Genomic DNA, 16,589 nt, shown 5'->3' with positions numbered 1-16,589 from the left:
AACTTGTTGCTGCGGCTGAATTGTCGGGCTTTGCATCCCAGATTCCAATCCCCAGACACGTCACAGTCACAGACATTTTCCCCAGGAGGTTGGATTTCTTCTGCATCAACTTTTTAGGGAAACGGGTTGCCCTGAAAGCAAGAGGAGCCTGCTGCCGAGTAACTCTCTTGGAGATTGAAGGTTGTCCTTGCAAAGCCTGCTGCAGCCTTAACGGGAAAGGAAGCGTTGCCTTTTCCACGGGGTAAAATGGGGCAGAGCTTTCGCCAAGACTGACAGGGACCTGAGATCCAAAGTGCAGGTTTTGTAAGGGGTGCAAATGCCCTTCAAAGCTCTTCCTGGTGTCTCTGCCCAGGAAAGACAGGCAGCCATTCCATTCCATTTCTTGCTAAGTCCAGTTACATAACTAAACCCTACGGGAACTCAAGCCAGGCTATCCAATGCACGTCTGCTCAGAAGTCAATCCATTTAAGATCAGTGTTGATTATTCCTAGGTAACTATATTTAATAGTACGTCCAAGTACTTCGGCTGAACTGGTTTGGGGATGGAATTGTTGGGCTGCGATCTTGAACTTTGAAATAGTTCCCTTCCACTCAATAGACCAGCTGCTTCTACCCGGATCTTAAATAGGCGGGGTGTGAGTCGAACCGAGGTCGGGGAGGTAACTTTCCAGTTTCAGGATGAGAGAGCCATTCAAGGTAGGCTTATGTCTCACATATTAGACCTAAACCAAATAATCCGGATACCAGCCCCATTTATTTCACGAGGATCTGCATTATCAGCCCAGCCCCTTTAGAAACGGAGATGCATCACACTCGCTTGATAACTTCCAAAAACCTTCGCCGTTTTTGGAAGGCTTTCTCTCTGAAGTTTAGAACTCTAGGAATGTTGTACTGATTATTTTCAAATCAAAGTCCATTTTCTCTGCACTGATTTGACAGTAAAAGTTATATATTTATTTAAAACGGGGGGCAGCAAAAATAATTACGTAGCTGATTTTAGATTTTCTCATTGCATTATCTCAATATGAAAATGTCAGTGAAAGTCCTTTCTGACCAAATTACAAATTTAGAGAAACGCTGCTAAGCGCCCCCTCCCTTTAAAAACAGCTAGGACTGCATTTTTACTGTTGGGGTAGAAACAAAGTTTCAAACACAATATATTAGAACACCTTACAATGTAAGTATAGGAGCAAAATTCAAATGCTGTATCAACTTGGAAAGGAGCCGCTCACCCTTTCTCATTAATTACCAAAGTATATTAGCAATGAAATCCTATACATGTCTAGTCAGAAACAAAACCCGTTGAATTAAATCACGCTCACTCCCAAGGGTGTGTGTATAGGTTTGCAACCCCAAATAAAGGTCTCATTTATCGAAGCTCACTTACAGTGCATCCCAATGTAGGGTAGTTTGATTTCATTTTCATTCCCCATGGAAGGGGGGAGGGAGAAAAAAGAATGGCAAAGACTATATTCCAATAGCCACACGGAATGCTTTGCAACTTCTTTGGCGTTTCTACTGGAAACCAAGCAGAAGACAAACGGTGCAACAGCTGGAGATCAAGCAAAGTGCATTGCAAGTAGGGTGGGACTGAAAACTGAGATTGCACCAGTTAAGATTGTAATCTTGCATACATTTATTTGAGAGTAGGAACTACACATTACGTATGGGCATCTAGCAAAGAAGACTCATTGCAGTTACTGGTTGTTCGTCTTGGAAAGCAAGAATGATTTCAGTGTTGTGCAGCCCAATTAACTGCCATTTCAAATCGCCACTGGCATTTTTAACTGCTTTGCACCCCACTTCTAAACATTACGTTTCAGGAAAGACCCAATGCCACACCTCCAACGAAGGACTTAGTTTTGAGGTGGGGAGATGGAGGGAAAAGATTTTCAAATGTAAGCAACCTGGCTCTTGCTTGCAATACATTCCAACTTGGTATAGTGTCATCCAGAAGGAAGACAGTGCACTTGTGGAATGATGAGGAACCAACTCTGGATTCTGCATTCCTTCTCACTAGCGATTTACAGCATCATCATGCGCTGACATGACAATAATGAAGACAGGCTTTATAGCACCTTCATTTCTATGCCAAGCCACAGCACATTTGCAACAATCCTCAGGGTACTTATTAAACATGAAGCAATCCCAGGAAATGGGCATTTCTTGGAAAATACATGAAATTCAGGTAATTCAGTTGACTGGAACTTTCTCGTTATTTGGAAATGTATCTTTGACTAAATAAAGTCCTATGCATAAGGTAACCCTTCTGCCCTGGCATTTCTTCTTCCCAAACCCACACTAGAATCAACAATTTTCCAAGCAAGGGCAAAGTATTGGCCTGTTAATTTCCAAAAACAAAAATCAGTTCATATAACTTTATTACGTGCGTTAATAGGCAAATCTTTTTTTCTTCACATAGTGTGAGTGACTGACCAATTATAGATAGGTGGGATTTACTACTTTATTTATGTTTCTGCATTTAGTGCCTGAGCACTATTCTAGGATCATTAATGAAGATTAGCAACATGACTTGTGTATTTCTACTTGATTTTTCCACTACAAATTTATCCAACAAATCCACTTCTCTTATCTCCAAATTTGATACTGGAATCAGTCTTGCAGCAGGATTCTATGAAGTTACTTGGAAGTAAGTCACACTGAATGTACTCTCCAGAAAGGGTGTACAGAACTGCTAACTTTGTGGTTAAATGAAACAAACTCAGCTGTCACCTAAGAAACTCAGCTCAGGCCAAGTATTTGAATGTCAACAAATCTACACATTCCAGCCTAAACACATCATATGCTGCAGCTCCAACTGAAGTAAAAGGAGGGTGAAAGCACACAGTCTGGGGGAAATGAAACTAAGGTACTTAGAGCTAACCTCTTCTTAAAACCCTTTTTTCCCCAAAATTCTGCTTTCAGAAAAAGGTAATGTTTCTTATATAAATTTTGCAAATTGAAACTATCCCAAATTGCTTTAATGCCCCATGTTATCAGCCGTGTTACCCTGCCTGAGTGTTCATTGCTTAACTCTTTCCTCACTCTTTCATATCAATAGGATATGAATCTGTGGCACTTCTCATGGCATATAACAGCTAATATGTATCAACTTTTAGTACTAGGTGAGGAATTTATGACCTTCTGGATATTGTTGAACTACAATTCCCATCTCTCCTAACAACTGACAGGCTGGCTGGGACTGATAGATATTGGAGTCCAACAATATAAGGAGGACCACAGATTCCCAATTCTTACTTTAGAATATGAAGCTCATGCAACAAACAATATAAACAATATGCAAGTTTCATGCCAAATTAAGAGATGAAATTCCTTGGCAACAGAAAAGGAATCATTTAAAAATGATTCAACTTTGGTTCATCTTTGTTTAGATCTGGACCTGAACGTACAATAGGCTGGGGACAAAGTTATTTATCTGTTTATATTTATTGTTAAAGACTACTGTGACCAGCAAATGACTTGGAGTCTTCTAGCATAATCTGACTTGGTACATGAGAACCACCTTTGCCAGCATGGTGTTCTCCAGGTGTGCTGGACACTACTACCCTAACCTCCAGATGGTAGGGACAACTGAACAGAACAGCAATATCTAATCATAATTGGTTCTAATGTTTCATCAAGATGACAGTGCCCTTAATACTGCTTAGTATTGGCCTAGTCCTTATTTATCTTTGACTAAATAAAGTCCTATGCATAAGGTAACCCTTCTGCCCTGGTATTTCTTCTTCCCAAACCCACAACTGAGATGATCGTTGTGCTATTTTTATTGTGTGTGCGTTCAGTGTGGATCAATTATATTTTTAAAAACAATGGCGATTTTTCATTATTTTGTTAGCTTCCTTGGGTAACATCCATTGGTGGAAAGGTGGATCTAAATCCAGCCAATCGATAAAACCAGTAGATGCCCATGGTGAATGGAAGTTCCTCTGCACTTGCTCAGAGGCATGTGCAACATGACCACATATTCTGAACCATGTCCAGGACATCTGACAACAGGTTTTAGAAGCTAAGTGAACTGCAGTGTGGAAGCTGGGCAGATCCTTTGTCTCTCTGAACAGCTTTCTTCTGGCTGAGATGGAGCCATCCCATCCTTTCCCCAGAGCCCACCGCAAGGTATTTATGTACGTATGAAATCCCTTCTTTCCTTCTCTCAGTCTTAAAAGGCACTTCAGTCGCATCCTGACTCCACGCAGCAGACACTTCCTATGAGGAGCAAAGGTGAAACAGTAAATAACAAAGCTATGTCATACATGTGCGGGTGACAGTTCTTCCTACACTATGTGGAAGAAGCAAAGCTTCATCCACAGCACTTCAACCTTCCCCATCTCTCTGGAAGGTGCAGGGTTGGTCCCAGAAACCAACCCATGGTCGGTGATTCCCTGTCAAAAAAGCAAGCTTGCCACCTGGCAGGTGGTCTGCTTGATGTGAGGTCCTCCTGCCTAAGTGCCAAAGGCTCGTGTTCTCTCTGTGACCTACTGGGGCTCATTTGCCAAGCCTGCCGCCTTCTTCGAGGAAGGCCCTTTGGGATACCAGAGGCACGCTTGCCGGCTTGAGCCCGAGGTTGTGCAGCTTTCGGGGCATCCAAGAGCCCCGCTTCCTGGCAGCCAGGCCTTTGCACCTTGTGGGCTTCACCTGCTCTCCCGTTCATCATTAGGAGCTGGAGCGGAGCAGCATCCAGGCCCTAGCTGACTCTCCCAGCCCTCTTTGCCAATCAGCCAGGCCTTCAGATGGACAGACAGACAGACATTTCCTCCTGCTGGGGGGAAATGTCAACAGACTGGTAACTAGAGTGGAAGAAGGGGGACTCCGCGCCCCTTTCTCCATAGTGACTCTTAGCATGAAAATAGAAGCTGAGGTGAGAGCCCTGAGCCTGGGGAAGGGCCAGAGCCAGTGCCTCAGGGAGAAATGGCAGCATCTAGCAAAGGCCAGGGACCCTCCTTGGGGCACCCACTCTTTTCAGTTCTCCCCTCCCCCAATGGTCCTTATTACAAGTTAATCCAGCAGAGTCTGGGCTGCAATAAACTTAAGTCAACATGGACAGTGGAGCCACAAGCACCTCAGACACTGCAGTCTTACTGGACACACACTTAACTCAATGGGGGGCTTCCCTTTAGGTAGACCTGCATTGCTCCTTCTTAGGCAGAGCTTCAGTAAGACAAGATAATTAAGACTTGAAGCCCGTAGCTTTCAATAGTTATTCGGGCAACAGACCTAGCCAGCCATATTTTAGCCAGACCATTAGCTGAGGGTTTGGTGTAGCACTCAGAACCCAGACAGGGGGGATTAGCATCAACCAATTGGTCAAATTTGGATGTGACCTGGAGGTTCTCAGTAATTTTTCAGTAATGCTTGAAGCATTAGGGCTCTGCGTCCGGGATGCACTTCCTGGAAAGAGATGAAGCCCTGCTCCCCAATAGTTTTAAACAGGTGTCATAAGCTTGCTGAAAAATATGCTAATGGAGGCAGGTGAGGTGATCAGGGTCATCAGTATTGTGACTTTTAATAATAAACTGCATGGCTATAGGAGTTTTCTACAAGCAAAGGTTAAGAAAAAAAATTATGGGTGAATTTAATGAAGTCAGCAGTCCTTAAATCAGGAGGCTTCCAGCGAGGAGGTATCATTGTGGTGGTCTAGCTTTCCATGCTGGCTTTCCCTAAACACTTTTGCTTTGAAATTAGCTTAAGTCAAGCTTTGTTTTTAGTTTTTTAAGCTGCCACAAAACTCTGGCTTGTTCTCTTACACCTCTGCCAACCCATTCACTTGTGCAGGTCATCACTTAATGTCATCATTAAGAACTAAGCCTGCCAGTGTAGCCCAACTTTAATTAACTGCCGCTGCCAAATCGCACCCTGAAAAGAAACCACTTTAAACATATGTGTGAACCGATGCTTGGACATCTCGCACATTTCCCAAACCAGTATCAGTGGCCCTTTGGCTTTATAGTCTTGCAGGAGATACCTCAATCTAAGTCAGCAGCAACTCAGCCTTATGCTGCTGATTTAACTTGTGTCACTTCCGAGGTAGTTCTTGTCTTCACATTAAAAGCAGCTTGGTCTTTCTTCAGCTCTACCGGCCAAAAAACCGCAAAGTGTAGCCCTCAGCCCCCTTCATTTCAAAAGCCACTATCAGAGAGGCTCCCCGACAAACTTTCCTGCCTGCCTTTCATTCCCCGCTTGAAGGAGAAAAAGAGAGAGAGAGAGAGAGAGAAGGGGGGGGGGAGCCCTTACAACATGGCCAGGGCGCTGCTAATACGCTTTGATGGGGATTGAATTCATTATCTCCAATAACACAATTGTGCTTGGCCAACGAAAAGAGCAAAGTAATACTCATCTAGAATGAGAGCGAGGGGCTCAGAAGAAAAGGGATGGAGGGGCCATTTCAAAGGGAGCAGGAGCGAAAAATGAGAAAACACCTAGCCAGACAATCAGCGAGGCAAAGGGGGTCCCCCAGTTTAATGCCCAGAAGTGTATGAAGTGGGCCGTTGCAAGGATCAAGGCACGTTGGTGGTCCCTGACTGCGCATTCCTGCCTTTGCCGGCCAAGTTGAGGCGAACAAGGCTGAGGTCTTGACATTTCCTTCTCCCGGGGCTGAGGACTTATGCCTTGCCCCCAGCTCCTTCTAATCACATTTGCTTGGAAGAAGGAGGGCCAGAAGCAAAGTGGGGGCTGGGCAGGGAAGACACCTGCCTGACAGAAACAAAAAGGAGATGCCTGAACCAGATCCCCTTTCTCCCCAAGTATTAAAGGTGTGGGAGATCCCATCTGACCTCAGAAAATTAACATGGCTGAAGAGGGTTGCTTTGAGGCTGGGTAGGCATAAGACCCTGTGACCGAAATGGGTTGGCTGTTTTGTGGCTCAGAGTATGTTAACCATCTAGCCCAAGTCTTTGTCTGGGTTTATCCATCAACCTAAACCAGTTTGTTTTCATTATGGTTTGCTGAAAAAGCCCTGGGTTTACATATGGTGTTAAATCACAATAGGCTTTGTTTCCTTTTGGCTTAGCAGGATGTGTGAATCTACCCATCTCTTTTCCTAATTTGGGGGGGGGGGGACAAGGAATGAAAGGCTTGTACTGGATTGGTAAACTCTCTGGGTCACTCTCTCTGGGAGCTGAATTCCACATGTCTTAAAGTTGCAAAGGCTGAGAAACACTGCTCTGGATTATTCCTTAAAGTTTAGGTTGACAATATGATTCAAGCTACAGACTAGAAGTGGAGAGATGGGGTTCACAAATTCTTACTCAGACCTGATGTTCATTGACAGAGGCACCTGTGGGAGTCAAAGAAGTCAGGATGGTGATCTCAACCATGTGATCAAAGCTTTGCCCCTTTTTTACATGCAACAGAGCCTTGATCACAAGATTGTGCCACCACCTTGACTTTTCTGACCCCATGGAAATCCCTGCCAGTCTGTGATTGCAAATTCTCAGCCTGAGGTCCCTCATGGGAGTGCTGTGAAAGGAGAAGCTGCATATATCACCTGAGATAATACATCTAAGAAGGTGGAACAAAAACATAAGTTGGCAAGGAAGCAGGCACATGGATTTAGTTCTGGGAACTCCCAGGGCAGTCAAAGAGTGTGGCAATTTTGTGGAGTCCCTGGCCCTGTAGAAGAATCATCCTTTGTACTGGACTAATAAGCCATGTTCTACCATGCCAGTGTCTGATTTATTGTTCAATGCATCCTGCAACTAGTTTAAGGAAGTATACCATGGTTCAGTTTCTCATAGGTAAGCACGTGCTACAAATGAAGTCATTATTTATTATTGTTTATTCGTTTAGTCACTTCCGACTCTTCGTGACTTCATGGACCAGCCCACGCCAGAGCTTCCTGTCGGTTGTCAACACTCCCAGCTCCCCCAGGGACGAGTCCGTCACCTCTAGAATATCATCCATCCACCTTGCTCTTGGTCGGCCCCTCTTCCTTTTGCCCTCCACTCTCCCTAGCATCAGCATCTTCTCCAGGGTGTCCTGTCTTCTCATTATGTGGCCAAAGTACTTCGGTTTTGCCTTTAATATCATTCCCTCAAGTGAGCAGTCTGGCTTTATTTCCTGGAGGATGGACTGGTTTGATCTTCTTGCAGTCCAAGGCACTCTCAGAATTTTCCTCCAACACCACAGTTCAAAAGCATCGATCTTCCTTTGCTCAGCCTTCCTTATGGTCCAGCTCTCGCAGCCATATGTTACTACAGGGAACACCATTGCTCTAACTATGCGGACCTTTGTTGTCAGTGTGATGTCTCTGCTCTTAACTATTTTATCAAGATTTGTCATTGCTCTTCTCCCAAGGATTAAGCGTCTTCTGATTTCCTGACTGCAGTCAGCATCTGCAGTAATCTTCGCACCTAGAAATACAAAGTCTAACACTGCTGCTACATTTTCTCCCTCTATTTGCCAGTTATCAAGCAAGCTGGTTGCTATAATCTTGGTATTTTTGAGGTTTAGCTGCAAGCCAGCTTTTGCACTTTCTTCTTTCACCTTGATCATAAGGCTCCTCAGTTCCTCTTCGCTTTCAGCCATCAAAGTGGTATCATCTGCATATCTGAGATTGTTAATGTTTCTTCCAGCGATTTTAACTCCAGCCTTGGATTCCTCAAGCCCAGCTTGTCGCATGATGTGTTCTGCGTACAAGTTGAATAGGTAGGGTGAGAGGATACAGCCCTGCCGTACTCCTTTCCCAATCTTAAACCAGTCCATTGTTCCGTGGTCTGTTCTTACTGTATTTATTCCCACCTTAAATTATTTTTTATAAATAACTCTAGGCAGTGAACATACCTAATACTCCTTCCTCCTCCATTTTCCCCACAACAATCACCCTGTGAGGTGGGTTGGGCTGAGAGGGAGTGACTGGTCCAAGGTCACCCAGCAGGCTTTCAGGCCTAAGGCAGGACTAGAACTCTCAGGCTCCTGGTTTCTAGCCCATTGCCTTAACCACTAGACCAAACTGGCTCTATGTGCTTGCTTTGCCTTAAACTGTGTTTTGTAAGCCCAGCCATCATGGTTTGTAAATTATGGCAGATGCAAGGTCAGCCAGTGATATGTTATTTGACAAACCAATGTCATATGACTTGGTGCAGAGCAGTGTGCCAACCTAGCTCCCACAAGAGTCAACTGGGGAGAAGCTGGCTTGGGTGAAGCAGGAGTTTGGTCTCCCTCTGAAGAGATTTAAGTATCTTCAGTTTCCACTTGAGCTTATCCCAAACTTTGTGGAAACCATTATCATTGTCTTGCTCTATGAGAAATTAATCGACCATACCTAGTAAGGCTCTGTTCCGGATAGGCTTGACTGCAACTCCCATCATCTTCACTTAGCATACTTCCTGGCTGACCTCTAGTCGAGCAGGACCACAATTCCCTCAGCTTGAATGTGCGATGAGAACTCAGGCCAAGTAAGTACTCCTCTTAAATCAACGATACCCTATGTATTCATGAGCGTCGCCTTCGTCGTCCACGTCCCCAGTTCGGCTTTTAGACTCGATTTGTGGCGGGAAATGGCTGGAAGGCGGTTCTCGTGGTGGGGCGGGGAGCAGCTGCAACCCGCAGCGCGTCTTCCAGGTCCCGGCCCTGGCGCCCCGCTGGCCAGAAAGTGAGGGAAGGAGCCCGCTCGCCCGGGTCTTGCTGCGGAGAAGGCTGAGTTAGGCCTCTCCGAAACGGCCTTGGGAAAGACACGCTCCTCTAGCGAGCATAGGACGCTTCCAGATAGTCCAGGAAATGGGATTGTGTGCCTGAGGCGAGCCTCCACCCTGACTTCCAACTGTAAGGAGCGTTTAAAAGGCTTTCGACCCGGTGTCGGCGGCCAGTTCCCTTGCCGGCAAGCTGCGGGAGAGCTCGCGCTCGGCTGCGTGAACTGGGCTTAAGAGGCAGCTGGGGGAGCGCAACCCCGCCGACCGCGTCTTTCAGAGACTGTGGTGATCATTTGGGCGCAAGGCCTTGGGCGTGTTGGTGTGACCAACCACGAAAGTGGGCATTTGTTTCTTCACCAGCTTTAAGGGCCAGGACATACACGGGCTGCCGTGTTTTATTTTTCTGCCGATTTTCACGAGGATAAACATCGATGATCAAAAACAGCTTTGCAGTGGACTGTTAGCCAGCGTTGATGGTCTTCCTCTACTTTTGCTGTGGAAAACAAGTGATTACTTAAAGCAAACTAGTTTGATTTTCGAAAAGGTTCGACAGTTATTTAGGTGTTAGTTGCTTGTCTTCAATCAGATTAATAAATCAAGAGAAAATACCAACTCTGCTCTGCATGCAGTCCCTAAAAAGGTTTTAAGGAAAAACAAACAAAAAAGACCCCATAGGAAATACATTAGAAGAATAGTGGAGTTCTTCAGCCACCCAAATTGTGCAGACATAAAAGGCAGCCAAAGTATTTAGGAGAGAACAATTTACAATTTTTCTAACACAGTGTCCTCCTTACTTGTTGGATTACAAAACTGTTACCCTAGCCAGCAAGTCCATTCTGGCTGGAAAACAATCTGAACTGCAGTTAAAAATTTATGGTTGCCACGTTGATTTCTTTGCAAAATCATTTATGACAGTTTGGAATTTTTATTTGAGTTGCAAACCTGCAGACAAAATAGTACATTTATTTTGATTTGGTCTGTGCTTATAGCTAAGTGCATTACATGACCTGCATTTGTAGCACTGGCAAGGCAGAGGCATTGCTGGAGACAGAAGCACTGTCTGGACTGTTTTGGGATAAATGACAGTTCCTTCACCCACAGACAGAAGTGCAGTTTCAAACTAGTGACAAACATCTAGTGGTAAAAATACCATACTTAGTTTTATGTGGAGGTATTAGCAATGGACGTTTCTCCTGTTCTTTGATGCCTCTACTGGAAGTTTCAGGGATTTCATGTGAAGTGGGAAAGCCAGAAAATCCAGAGAATAACCTTGACATGAGGAGTGTGAATAAGTGTGGAAATGTAAAGATAAGAGTGGAGAAAAATGAGATTTAAGAAAGGGCTTCCTTGTTGAAGAACATTGCTACCTAGCACTGCTTATTCACATAAGTTAGCCTCATTCAATTTGGCATTCTCCAGAGGTGCTGAACTACAATTCCCATCTCCCCCAACTGGGCATAAGAGGAGTTGTACTTCAACACATCTGAGGGCACCAGGTTAAGAAAAGTTGATTTGTGTCTTGTGAGATTAGGATGGCTTGAATGAGACAATTCTGCTTCTACTTTTCAGTTGTCCAGCCTATGCCTGGGATTGTACCAACTGAGATCAAGGGCAGGGTGACTGAGGGCAGGGGAGGGTAAAGAGCCACAAATGAATCTCCTTTGAACTCTGATTGGATTTGCCAAAGCCCAATTTGAATGCCAAAAAGATACGGCACAGTATATGCTAAGTATGTGCAGAATGCATTTCCTGCTCTCTTCAGCAAAGAATTATTGCCACCGCACAGCCATAACAGGATCATGAGATAGAATTCCTAAATCAAAATGTGTGATCTGAGAGATGGGGCCTTTCTGTTTAGGAATGAGGCAGGGAGTGCAATTTCTAGCATCCCACAAGCTTTCACTGTCTTGCATGCAGGCATGATGCACACATCTCAAGGGCAGGCTTTATCTGGGTCCTTGCCACAATCCACTCCCAGGGTCTGTCACAGGAAAAATGTTTTGTTCCTGGAAATGAGATGACTCTAAGCTCAGCCAAGGTGCTAAAACTCTGCTCCAAGTTGTTCAGTTCTCCATGGGGGAAGGAGAACTATCTGGCTCAAATGCTCCAAATGCAAAGAGATTAAGATTTCCAAAAAGTTGTAACATTTGAAGCTGAATAGAGGGGAGCTAGAGAAAAGACCTAAACCTTCCCAGATTACATTTTGGGTATGAGGAAGAAGCCTAGTCTGGCTCCACGCTAGGCCCTTGGTATCTTAGAAGTTAATACTTTTGCCTAATGCCGTTACCTTTTGAGGGTTTAGATTAAAAGAAAACTCTGGAAAGGAGCTGAGCGGGAAGACACCTAACAAATACTTTCAGAAGGTCAAATGATAAGGACTACTTTGTTAAACTCATGCCGGTTTGGTTACGTGTCAGACACAGGGCTGTAAATATTTTCATTTTTAGTCCAGTTCTCAGGATACCTTTTATATTTAAGGTCATTCATCAGAGCATATAGAGTACATAAAGTATCTTTATTAGGATAAACTAATGTCCTAAAATATTGAGCAAGCATTCTCATTTTCTAGAGGTCTTCCGCAGCTCAGGAAAGGGTAACCCAGGAGGTCAGTGGAAGAGAAAGCTGCAGTCTGTGAACCCAGCCAGAAAAAACAATGGCGGTTGTATTGGTTCATTTGGAGAAGAAAAAAAAGTCCAATAGTAAGGCAGAAGCTTTTTAGGACCAACTAAAACATTACAAAATTGTGAACAAGTATTTGACTTCTTCAGAACTTCTCCTCAGGCAGGCTGTTAAAACAAAATCAGGTGGAGGGGAGGAAGAAAAATAACGACTGTCTCTGTTCAGGCTGATGTGTCCTTCAGATAAAGTCTTTGGGCTGTCATTTCTAGTGTCTGACCATATTTCACAAGAGACCTTTTAACCAACCTTCATATTGGGCAACCAGGAGCCTACTGGGGCAGCACTTTTCTTCCATCACTGCTAGGAAAGATGGCTGAATTTTCCCATTACATTTATGATTTCCCTTTCAATGGGAAAGCATTTACTTATGTTAGTAAGGATTGGTAAAGTGTAACTCAAAATAGGTCTGTTTTTTTTTTTAAAAACCCATTTCTTGGGTTCTTCTGATAGAAGTTCATTGGCTGTTGAAAACTTGCTCTTCCTCTGCTCCTACCTTTTCTTCCTATGACAGCAAACATTACATTGTTTAGAGCTAAAGAAATTCAACAGAGTAATCTTATGTACATCAGCTCAGAAGTAAGCCTAAATTCAATAGAGATTATTTCAAAGTAGGGATGTATAAGATTGCAACCTAAATTGTGTCTACTGATTTTCTGGTTTGGAAGTTAAGCAACCACTTTGAGATTTATTTATTCAATTTATATAGCTGCCCATCTCCAACCAGTGACTCTGGGCAGCTAACAGTCATAAAAAACGGTCAAACAATTAGTACAAAAGAAATTAAATACAAATAACAGCCAAGTGATATTGAAATCCATTGGTATCAGCACAATCAGGAAACAGAGTCTTTCGCACACTCGGGGCCTCAGGCCCGGCACAAAGCCAGGTCTTCAAGGCCTTCCAAAAAGCCAGAGGGCTTGGGGCCATCCTAATCTCAGGAGGGAAGAAGTTCTAGAGGGCAGGGGCCATGGCAGAAAGGCACGTCTCCTGGTTCCCACCAGCCAACATTCCTTGGCTGATGGGACCCGGAGCATGCCCATCTTGCCGGACCAGATTGGATGGGTAGAGTCAACTGGGAAAAGACGTCCCTCAGGTAACCTGGTCCCAGGCCATGAAGGGCTTTAAAGGTGACAACCAGCACCTTGAATTGCACCTGGAAACACACCGGCAACCAATGCAGCTCCGGAAGAGGAGCCAACACTATTTACTATCCGTGCAGCTGCATTCTGCACCAGTTGAAGCTTCCAAATGCTCTTCAAGGGCAGCCCCATGTAGAGCACATTGCAGTAGTCCAAATGGGAGGTCACAAGGGCATGAGTGACAGTGAGTAGAGCCTTCTGATCCAGGAATGAGTGCAACTGGTACACGAACCGAAGGTGTGCAAAGGCCCTCTTAGCCATGGCTGCCATCTGCTCTTCCAGCAGGAGCCATGAGTCCAAGAGGATCCCCAGATTGCACACTGGGTATGTCTGGGGCAGTGTCACCCCGTCCAAGACCAAAGATGGAAAAACCTTGGTGCTGGAAGGCACAAGCACCCATAGCCACTCAGTCTTGCTTAGGTTGGACCAAAGCCCATTACACCCCATCCAGGCCCCTACAACCTCCAGGCACTGAGATAAGACATCCACAGCATCACTCAGACAGCCTAGGGGGGAGATGTAAAGCTGGGTATCATTGGCATACTGATGATAACTCACCCCAAACTGTTGGATCACCTCATCCAGTGGCCTCATGTAGATGTTAAATAAGGGTGAGAGAACCAAGCCCTGTGGCACCCCACAAAGTAGGGGCCATGGGCCGGACCTCTCCCTTCCTATCAACACCAACTGGAACTGACTCCAGAGGAAGGAGAGAACCAGCACAACATTGTGCCACCCACCCCCAACTTCCGAAGCCAGTCTAGAAGGATACCATGATCAATGGTATCGAAGGCCGTCAAGAAGACCAAGGGTGGATGCACTGCCCTCATCCTGCTCCTGCCAGAGGTCATCCAAGAGTGTGATCAATGCTGTCTCAGTCCCATATCGTGGCCTGAATCCTGACTGGAAGGGATCCAGATAATCAGCTTCATCGAGAGCCCTTTGAAGCTGCCGTGTGACCACTTTCTCAACAACTGTCCCTAAAAATGGGAGGTTGGAGACTGGACAAAAACTGTCCAGATTAGTTGGGTCAAGCAATGGCCTCTTGAGGAGGGGATGTACCACTGCCTCCTTAAGAGCCAGCAGGACCACCCCCTCCCTCAAAGAGGAGTTAACCACTGCCCAGACCCAATCACTTGTCATCTCCCAGGCAGCCTTGACCAGTCAGGAGGGGCATGGATCTAACACAGAAATTGATATGTCAACTTCTCCAACCTGGTGCCCTTGTAGTCCCAACATAATCGGAGGGCACCAGAGTGAGGAAAGCTTGATCCATATATCATCATTAACATATATGTGATAAGCAAACACAACACTATGTTTTATGATGTTGAGAAGGAACAGAAGTTGTTTGTCAGCACAGATAACAACCCTAGCACATAACAATTAACAACTGGAAAACAGAAGTTGCTAATGGGCCTGATTCCTGACAGGAAACAATTGCCCTCTTCTTTATGGGTTTTTGTGAATCCAATCAAAGATAACAGATTCCAAATGTGATTTCTAGGATGGGCAGTCACTACTAGTGCTTCTCAGGTCATCCTGCTGCTAATGCGGCAGACTCTCATTTCCTCCAAAGCAATCTCTACAGCCAGCATTGTCAAATTACATTTGTGAATGTCTCTGCAGGATGTGACACATAACTGCTACATTTCAGGCTTCAACAATTAGGCTACAGTCTTAGATACACATTCTGACTGGAGAGTAAGTCCTATTCAACTCAATGAGATGTACTTGTGTGTAAATATACATTGGACTTGATTGTTAATAAATGTGAAAATTAATTGGTTAATCTCTGGTGCTTTGAGACTTTTCTTAACTGCAACAGACTAACAATGCCACTTCTTTTGAATACTGTACATTAGTTATACAGTAGAAAGAATCAAGAGAAACAGCTTCTCATTCCATTGAAATGAAGCAAGTGTGGAACAAACCTGATTAGGCTATTATTTTAGAGAACCGTGTACAGTAGTGCAAAATCATCCATCTAAACTTTAATTATTATCGGTTTCCTTTTTTTTTTTTTTTGCAAAACTGGTGAACACTAATCTTTAAGACAAATTTGGAAAGAATTTAATGTAACAAGATTCTGGTAAGGACACTTATTAGGAAGTAAGCCTTCACAAACACAAGCTTTCAGGGATATATGCATAGATTTGCACCCACTGATTGGGTTAGAAGCCAGAATGCTACTGTCTTGGCAGTTTATGGTGAGTGGTTAGTTCCTCCCAGATTATTCTGTTTGATAATAATGAGGTGGATAGGGGAATGGAACAGCTTTTCTTGAAAGAATATTTGCTTCTTTGCAAAGATCTATTTCAGGAATTTTAAAAGACTTTAAGTATCAACATAGTCTATTTCCTCTATTTCTATTGTTCTAATTTCTTCACCCCACCCCAAGTATTATGCCATTGATCAGGATGGCTTTGGTTAATATCACACAACACCCTTACCCAAAGTTATCCAATTTTCTGGACTGAAACAATAATTCAATTATAAATTCATCATACTGGCTGGGTTCACACCAAGCTAAAATATGTTTGGTGAATCTGTTTCAGTGAGTTGTGTAATCCCCAGATTTTACTTATATTTCATTTGTTCTTGAATATTTTACAAGGTGGCATTATTATAGTCCAACTATTATCACCTGGTGTCAAATTTGGTGGGAAGCATCACCCCAAGATGTTGTAAAGGGGCAAGACAAGAGAAATCAAGAATAGGAACCTTAGCCATATTGTAGATGAGTGATTTTGATAGGCTGAAGAAGATGACTATGACAGCTGAATAACAGCTCCAGCTTCTAGATATGGCTATCATAATCATTGCCATTCATCCTATTTATACCCATCTTTCCTTTGAGAGCTGTGTCTCCTTGTTCAGTCCTGGTGATGCCACTGGCATTCACTGCACTTCCCTGTTTCCCCACCTATAACTTCAGTGGGATTGGAAGCTGTTCTTATTCTAAGAAAGTTGTTTGTATTCTACAAATGTCATGTATATTGATGGCACTTCAGAAATAAAGTATCTGATTTGTGAGTTAAATTGGCCCTCTTATATTTAGAGGGATAAACTGTATGCAAAAAGAGATGGCTTGGGCCACAAAAATCAGTCAAACTGAACAAAAGAC

The sequence above is a fragment of the Candoia aspera genome, chromosome 1, assembly GCF_035149785.1.
Source record: "Candoia aspera isolate rCanAsp1 chromosome 1, rCanAsp1.hap2, whole genome shotgun sequence".
NCBI lineage: Eukaryota > Metazoa > Chordata > Lepidosauria > Squamata > Boidae > Candoia > Candoia aspera.
This window is presented reverse-complemented; position numbering follows the sequence as displayed.